The following is an 8,977-nucleotide window of genomic DNA, read 5'->3' as shown; positions in this document are numbered from 1 at the left end:
AAATATAAGAAACTTAAAGAAAAATAAATTAATTAGTATTAGAATTTATTAATATGATTTATTAAGTTTTGCATGTTTGAAAGGGTATTAAATATATAAAATTTTATTATGTGATTTTGGAGTAGGAAACGTATACTAGATTAGAGAGCTCAAAACTTTTCACTCTTATGCACAATTAATAATGAAACTAAATGATAGTTGAAGGATGACATTTAAAATAAGTTAATTATTATAATATTAATGTTAATGCACACATTTATAGACTAGTGGAATATAAATCTGTTAAAAATGCATGGAGTGTAATAAGATTATCTTTGTAATTTAATAGAGATAATGCTTGAGAAATAATAGATAGTAATTAATTATATTAAAGAATTTACATGGTATGGAAATTAAAAGTTTTTCTCAAGTTGCTTATTAGAAACTTTTTCTTTGGATCTTTAAATTATGCATGCTATAAAGATTATTGAATGTAGCATTTGAAATACAAATCGTAAGCAAAATTGTGAGAGAAGAAAATGTTTCATTTAATATAGAATTAACAAAGAAATTAAATAATCTTACTAATATAAAGAAGGGAGGGTTTTCTCTCTTTCGGTTCTTTCGGTTCTTCGACTTAGGTTTAGTGGAGAAAAAAAAGGGTTTCGAGGAGAAAACACAGATAAGAGCGATGATATATGCTCTGATTTATCTCCAATATTCAATCTTCTCCGACTCCCGCTTCAATTCAAGATTTGTTCGTCAAACATGCTAAATTATTAACCTTCATCTCAATTTCCCATCTTATATACTAATATAAAGAAAATAGGCTTTTTTGGTACGACCTCAAATTTCCGTGTGTATTTTCAATGTTGTCCGTCGGATCAGATGACTTCAAAAAGCGAAATTTAATTACAGCCGTCCATCAGATGAGGATCTCGGTATGATATTTATGAATTGTGGGGGTTTATATTAAATTACTTAAATTCCTAAGGACCTAAAAGTTAAAGATATATATAAGAAATCTCAGGCACAAATTTCATTTCTCTCTTTCGGTTCTTCGACTTAGGTTTAGTGGAGAAAAAAAAAAGGGTTTCGAGGAGAAAACGCAGATGAGAGCGATGATATATGTTCTGATTTAGCTCCAATATTCAATCTTCTCCAACTCTAGCTTCAATTCAAGCTTTGTTCGTCAAATATACTAAATTATTAACCTTCATCTCAATTTCCCATTGAACTTAGGGTTTTCCCATTGAGTAATTTAAACAACAAAAATTGAGCTGAGAAAAAATGGATTGAAGAACTGAAATGCTTCAACTACACAAGTATGTATGAACACCATATTTCTAAGGGTTGGATTGGTGTTTGAATCAATAGTATCAAATTGGGGATTTTTCTTCTCCAGGTTTGTACGAAACTATTAATTCCAACTCTTTGTAGTAATAATTCCATGTTTCAATTTGGGTTTTGTTAGATTCAGATACCTCTCTCACTTTTTTTTTTAATCCCAAACATAAGACTTTGTTTTGTAATGTTTCTATTAATCCTCCTTCCGTGCGAATCATTCAGTTGGGGTTGAATGCATATACTGACATTGGAATTCCAATTGGTTAATGAATATTTGGACATTGACAGTCATTGACCTGATATGTGTGTTATTGTGTTTGAGCACCAATCCTCTATCATTGCATGAATCTTACTGTGTTTCTTTTCCATTACTGTTTAAATGTTTATGGGGTTAGTGGAATAAGGAGGCTGCTTTAGTTACTTCTGTCCTTTCTCGACGTGCACAACCTTAAGTCCCTCTTTTAATAAGAGACTAATGCATTGTTTACAATTCTATATACATTTCCACTGGAAGTAGAGGTATCCAAGATTATGTTATGTTGATGTTTTTTTGTTGATTAACTTGAATGGATCTTCAATTCAAGACGGTTCTTGATGATGGTTTGGTAACCAGGTCAAAGAATCTTTTGATATTTTGCCATCTTGCATTTTTGCGGTGCAGTTTTAAAGTTAATGTGAGGATTGCTGCATTTTATTTGTGGCTTTGTGCTTACGACATTGAAGCATCAAGATGTATTTGATATCGATACTAATTTTGAGAAACTAGATGGTTAGAGGCTTAAGGTTAGGTACTGACCTGTAATGATAGACTGCCAACACTTATGCTATGACATGTAATGATAGATTGCCAGACAAATTGATTCATTCACGAACAAATTCGTTCCAGTAAAAATTCATTGAGTATTAACATTCTCAGCAAAATTATGAATGACGCTCACCATTTTTTTTTAAATCACAAATGCACGCAACTCAGGTTTAATTGATGAAACAAATGGAAACTACTGGAACTTGCTCTGTTAATCAGAGATAAAACATGACCGCAGAGTAGCTGGCCATTCAACGAGCAATGAACCGTGATCGACAAAGAATCTGTTGGAAAAACTTGACGGAGGAGCAGAGGTCTACTGTACCCGAGCAGAGTTCAAGGGGTATACTAGTATTAATTAAATGATAGTATTAAATTATAGATCTGAATATTGTATATATATATTAGGCTAGAGAGGGTAAGTAGAGGATCCAACCATTCTTATCTCATTTTCTCTCCTTCTTCTTCCTTGTTTCCCTATAGACCTTATAAACTCCCTTATAGATAGTTACCTATTATATGTTCTTATATTAGTAGTTTGATAATAATATCTAGAGTGGTTTATGGAATGGAAGAAGCATGTTGTCTATGAATTGATTTATTGGTTTCCTTGGAGTATAAACTATGAGATGATAAACAATTATCAAGGTAGGTTTACTAACTCATCTTCTAATCATATTTATTTGTGATTTTATGGATTGGAAATGATGTCTTCATCTTTTATTTTATTTGCAGTTCTATATTTTATCCGCATTCTATATGAATAAGTATGATTGTTGTTTGCTAATGTATTCATGAAATTGAAATGGGAAGATTATATATATGAATTGTAAAAGTAATTACTAAAAGGATGAGTTCATGTTTTACCGTTAGATGGAATATTGTTTCATGCTAACGGTGGGTGATGATCCCCGAGATTTAAATGGGTAATGATTCCCAATAGGAACTTGTGTTTCCTGACCATCAATGTCGGTTGTTCGTGCCAGATAACGAAAGTGAAACGGGTAATGATCCCCGAAAACAAATGGGTATGATTCCCATAGGAACTTTCTTCCTGACCATTGATGGAGGTTGTCCGTGCCGAGAAACGATAGGTGGGTGTACGAACCAAGGACATTCGTATCGTGAACTCAAAAAATAAAATGAAATGAATAATAATTAAGAATTAATTCAGGTGTTGTGAATTTATAAACAGAATCATTAAATGCATGTCTTATTTAACTTATTGGGATGTTTGTATATTTTTAGAGGATGGGAAAGTATGCCTATTGAGCCGTCAGCTCACCCCAATTGACATTTTTTGCAGATTTCTTAAATAGTGGAAGTGGAATTTAAACTTAGATGGATTATGGACCTTGTTGTTTTTGTTATTATCATTTGATATGTAATTCGGTTTTAATATTTTGTTGAGAATGTTGTTATTGTATTTGTATAACTAATTAAATTCATGTATAGGAATAATTTATTATGCTTAATAAAACAATTATATCTAGCTTATAAAGCATAGTTTGGACAACTTAGGCAAGATAAAGAGCGGCCAGGATTCATTATTGGGAAAGCTAATCTACGACCGTAAAATGATCAGTTTAATTAACCTTCAATAATAAATGTTTTATTAGTATTTCATAATAAATGTTTGTTTAATTAATCAAATAAATATACTTTCATTAATACAATACATATAAATTTATCTTATATTAAATCAGTAGACATTAATGGTGGTTTTGATGGTGTGCGGAGGTGGTGGATCAACATTGGGGATAATGGTGGTGGGTTTTGGTGAGAACAGTGGAGTGATGACGTTCATGGTGTGGTGGTGGAATAAGTAGTGGTAGTGAGATCAGAAAGGTGTAAGGTACATAAATTACTTAATTTTTAAAATTTGTTTTTATTTTATTTTCTTATTTTTTTAAATTTAAAACTAATACTTTCATTAATATAATACACCAAATTTACCTTATATTAAATCAGTAGACATTAATAGTGATAGTGATTGTGGGCGGGGGTGGTGGATCAGCGGTGGGGATAATGGTGGTGGGTGTTGGTGAGAATGGTGGAGTGGTGTTGTTAATGGTGGTGGTGGTTGAAGAAGTAGTGGTAGTGTGATGAGAAGGTGTAAGGTACATAAATTATTTAGTTTTTAAATTTGTTTTTCTTTTATTTTCTTAATTTTTTTAAATTCAAACTAATAATTTCATTAATATAATACATAATAAATTTAGAGGTGAAGATAAACGTGGTTGTGATGGTAGACGGGGGTGGTGGATAAACGGTGGGGATAATGGTGGTATGTGTTGGTGAGAATGGTGGAGCGATGACGTTAATGGTGGTGGTGGTGGAATAAGTAGTGGTAGTGGGATGAATTACTTAGTTACCCTTGGTTTATTTTTTTTATTTGATACTCCTCTGTCCTAAAATTTCTGTCCTCTATTCTATTTTTGTCTGTCATAAAATACTGCCAGCTTCTGTTTATAGTCATATTTTTTAGTCAAACTCTCAAATATATCCTTCAATCTTCTACAATTATAAAATTATTTTAAATATCACCAATCTAAATATTAAATGATATCTTCCTCAATAGGAAACAAATCTACTAAATCAACTCATAACGATTTTTATTTTTATCTTCTATTTAAATATTTCTATAAATATTATAATTACCAATGTGTTTTACTTACATACTCCATATACTCTTTTTAGTTCTAATAATAACATAGCATTTAATAGGGGTAGTTTTGTACACTCCTCCGGTCTCCTTAATATCTTGACTTAGTCAAAGCGGACTAATAATTTAGGACGGACGGAGTACTAGTTTTTAAATTTGTTTTTCTTTTATTTTTTAAACTTTTTTAAGTTAAAATAAATATTCTAGGCCAATTTTTTGTTGGGTCGGCACATGAAAGAAGATTAACCGTTAAGGACTATAAAGAAACCAAGCTCATTCTGAAAGTTAGATACCAAACCAAGATAAAGAGCGGTTATAAAAATTATTTTGCATAAAAAGATGCCTCAGAGGGCTTTATTAGAAAACAAAAGAGCAAACATTTACAATGAATTGATTATCAGTCGAGCGACAAGCTGGGCACCAACCCCTTTTGACATATAATAAATTATTTGCATATAAACTGTAAATAATATTTTATTTTGCATACCATACCAATTTTTTTTTTATTAATCTAAATTTTGCTATTGGACAAGTTAGGCAACATAAAGAGCGGCTGGGATTTATTTAGGGAAAACATATATCAACGGTTTTAGTTGTTTACATCATTATTGTGTCACTAACTTCACATAATAAATATTTTATTAATCTCTCATTATAAATGTCTTAATAAACATATTTTCTTTAAATAAATAAAAAATTTGTTGATAAACATTACGGATGATCGGGGTGGTCTTTATGAGTGGTGGTGCATAGAGCCAATGACGATAGTGTTGGTGGTAGAAAAGGTAGTGGTGATGGGTGGTTCCGGTGATGGTAGTGCGGGTGCTCAGTATGTTAGTAGAAATGTTTATTCTATGTAGTTAGGACACAAATAACATTATTATGGATGTTGTGGTTGATTTTTTTAATGTGAAAATAAGATGATTATTAATACAAAAGAAATAATTGCACAGGATGACCGCAAGTTTTTCCGAAAAACAACCCGAGAAAAACCCAACAATGATAATGATAGTAAAGGTTTTCAATTGGTCTCACTACATGTTTCACCCAGTGGTTTATTCAAGACAAATATTAGGTTAAGCTAGCAATTCTCAAAAATATAAAATTGTTTCTGCGGTTTTTGGTAAATTTGTGTGTGTGTGGATGAGAAAACGAATCTAAACCCTATACAAATGCACTGCACGAGAATGCTTTCTGATTCGAGAGATCAATCTGTACAATTCTGGCCTAAACCAAGAAATGGTTGTTCCAGGCTTGCTTCGGTCATAAAGTGAAGGAGATGGGGTTGATCTTAAGGAGGGAAGCGAAGAAGGTGTTGAGAGTGTGAAGGTGTTGGCTGTTTATGACTTGTATCAGAAAGATGAACTGGCTTGCAAAAATGTAAGCAATCAGCTCTGAGTGTTTGAATACGTTATATCAATACTTGGTTTATGTCTCTTTTGAAAATAGGGAGGAGAACCTATTTATACAAGCCATTGAGCATAACCCTCGTCTCTCGTGGGAAGTGGAAGAAGTGGAGGATAGTGGGGTCGTGTGTTAATGTCACACGATCAGTCTTTGCCCACTTCCTCCATCATCACTAACCGTCCATGTCTTCCTGACACGTTCTTGTGATGGCGCGTTGCACGCTGCACGCTGTAAACCGCTAGACCAATACCCCAGTAAGTATCCCCCAGTTTGTGACATGCTTGATGTCTCGAATGTGTGGATCGTGGGACCCACAGGAAGTAGCATGCGATGCTAGGCTAAATAACTAAGTTATTTAGGGAATTGATATTTATAAAATATCGTGTGTATTCTATGCATGTAATGCATCGAGTATAATCAATACATATGAAGCATCGCTGTTTTATGGCTTAACCGAATAAGTCGCGGATTTAAGCGTCTTAAAACGTCAACACGTCTAGCCATCTTCGAGCAATCGTTTGGAAGCCTCATGGGCGAGCCATCTCATGGTCGATCGGTCCATGTGGAAGAGTGGCGGACGGTGATCACAGAGACGCTTCATTGGTCGTCTAGCTCTTAACCTAGGCTGTCTGACCAAGCTAACGAAGTTGGACGGACGAGATGGCTTAAGACCCTCATCTTCGACCGTTGATGGAATATTAGGTTTTAAAGAGGTGCGCAAGCATCACTCTTTGGATTGATCGAACTCAAGCATGGGAGCCAGTTTTGGTGGGACCGATTGGTCCTGCACGGAGGCGGCCCGTTAGTGTACATGTCCATGCTGGCTCGTCTCGCGAAGGTGCGATCTAGGTCATTCAGTTTGACCGGCAAAGGTGAGTGGTTGAGATCGGTTTTCGACAGAAATCCATTGCCGCAAAGGAATTGGAAACCGCGCCACATGCCTATTTTAGGTGCGCGTTTCGAGGCTTTCGACCATGGTTGGCCTAGGCCGATCGGTCATACGTGCAGACTGGCCCACAGTGATCATGTTGACTGCTTGGGACCTCTTAAGTCTATATCTACGCCCTCCATCCAAGCTTGCAAAGATAGACGCTGGTGATCGATTAACGACACATGTAACAAGCCGCAAACCCTAATTAGGGTTTTGTATAGTTCACACCCGTGCAACTTCAACCGATCGGTTTAGCAAGCTGCACTCCTCCTTTGGGGAGACCGATCGTGTGGGGCCCACGTTGGGTCGGCGGTGAGCATATGTGTACTTGTTCCACGGTCCTAAGTGTGATCTAAGCCATCCATTTATGCTTGCGAAGTTGGATGGTCGTGATCAATTTAAGACACTAGTGGTGTTTCCACGGCTTTTAAAGCATCATGCCAGCCATGTTTTGAGCAAACATTTATTTCTCCATAGCTTGGTCGTGAGAGAGCCGATCATGTACGTGAAAAGTGCGCCCGCCAATCTGCATGCCAACGCTTCTCCGGTCAATCGCGGGACGATCCAAGCCGACCAACTTGGCTTGCGAAGTTGGACGGCCGCGACTTCTTTGAGACTGTTTTTGACATCCTTGCGCATACTAGCCACTCCATACCAGCTCGACCATCCTTCTTCAGGTCTAGCGTTTGGTGGCTGTTTTGGGGGCATAGCATGTGTTCGACCGGCCAGGGCATAAACGGACCCCCTGGTGGTCATTGCGGTGATAGCCTGCTCCTGTTGAGGATCGTCTAGGCTGGTTAAATCATGCGGCCAACCTGCGTGGTCGTGATTGTTTCTGAGACTGACATGGGAAGTCCAGATTTCCCTTAGGAAAAATGCTCAATCGGGCTAGTATAACACACCGAGACAATTATCCTGTACGGGTATTTCGTGCATGCCTCACTATTTACACTTGGAGATTCGTTTTACTGCTAAGAGCAACACTCGGTCGTCATGCCGCACCAATAATGAGAGTTCTGCGGGAACATCACAGGAAATACAAGGCTAATCAAGCATTAATTAATAATGCTATAAACTCACAGAATATCGGGATTGTTGCTACATGCTCCGTTTCTGGGTGTATTTAATTCACAAAATACTGGGATTGTTTCCACATGCTCCATTCTAGGTGAATTAGTAAAGTGAAGAAGTATTCATCACTCAGATAGCCTTATCCTCTGCAGGATGTCAACGTATTAAGTTCGGATTTTACAATTTTAGCCTTTGAAAAAAAATCCACCATCAACATTAAGTCCCCTGCCTAGCACATAATGGTTACATTATTGTGGGGTAGGCATGAGATGGTGACAATTTGCATACTGAAATGACCAAGCTAAAGTAAATACATATTTACCGCATGGTCGAACACCGTAATATGCCTCAAACGTCCCAGAGTTGGTTGAGCCGTTCCTCTTTGATGCTCAACGGTATTTTCCGACCTTAATTAGGGTTTGGAAGAAAACACGACTTGGTTGGGCGAGCCGCTTTGGTTTCCTTTAATTTCCTCCGCATAAACCTGGACAGTGCTCGGCCCGTTTCTTGGACTGGGTGCGCTCCCTTACCTTATACGGTAGCTTCTCTCAAATACATCTGATAAGCATTGTATATCTGATAAGTATTGTTGATCACTATACCGAATCAGTAGCCTTTATAGGTGGCAAACAAAGACTCATTTTTCCTCCTGGGATCCTGTTGGCTCGTGAAATATAAAGAAGACTCCAAGGACCTTCCTCCTATTGCATAATTGTTTTCTTCTATATCCCAGGTACCGCTCCGTGCTTATCTGATCTTTTGATTGACTGAT

General features: G+C 36.3%; 1 long non-coding RNA gene across 1 annotated transcript; it reads left to right on the top strand.

The window, feature by feature from the left end:
* The first annotated feature begins 1,032 nt into the window (after positions 1-1,032).
* Positions 1,033-2,836, top strand: LOC113297340. Its single transcript, XR_003333453.1, has 2 exons — positions 1,033-1,384; positions 2,300-2,836. It is a non-coding gene; the product is annotated as an uncharacterized LOC113297340 (long non-coding RNA).
* Positions 2,837-8,977: the final 6,141 nt, after the last annotated feature.

Source organism: Papaver somniferum, chromosome 7 (assembly GCF_003573695.1).
Source record: "Papaver somniferum cultivar HN1 chromosome 7, ASM357369v1, whole genome shotgun sequence".
NCBI lineage: Eukaryota > Viridiplantae > Streptophyta > Magnoliopsida > Ranunculales > Papaveraceae > Papaver > Papaver somniferum.
This window is presented reverse-complemented; position numbering and strand designations above follow the sequence as displayed.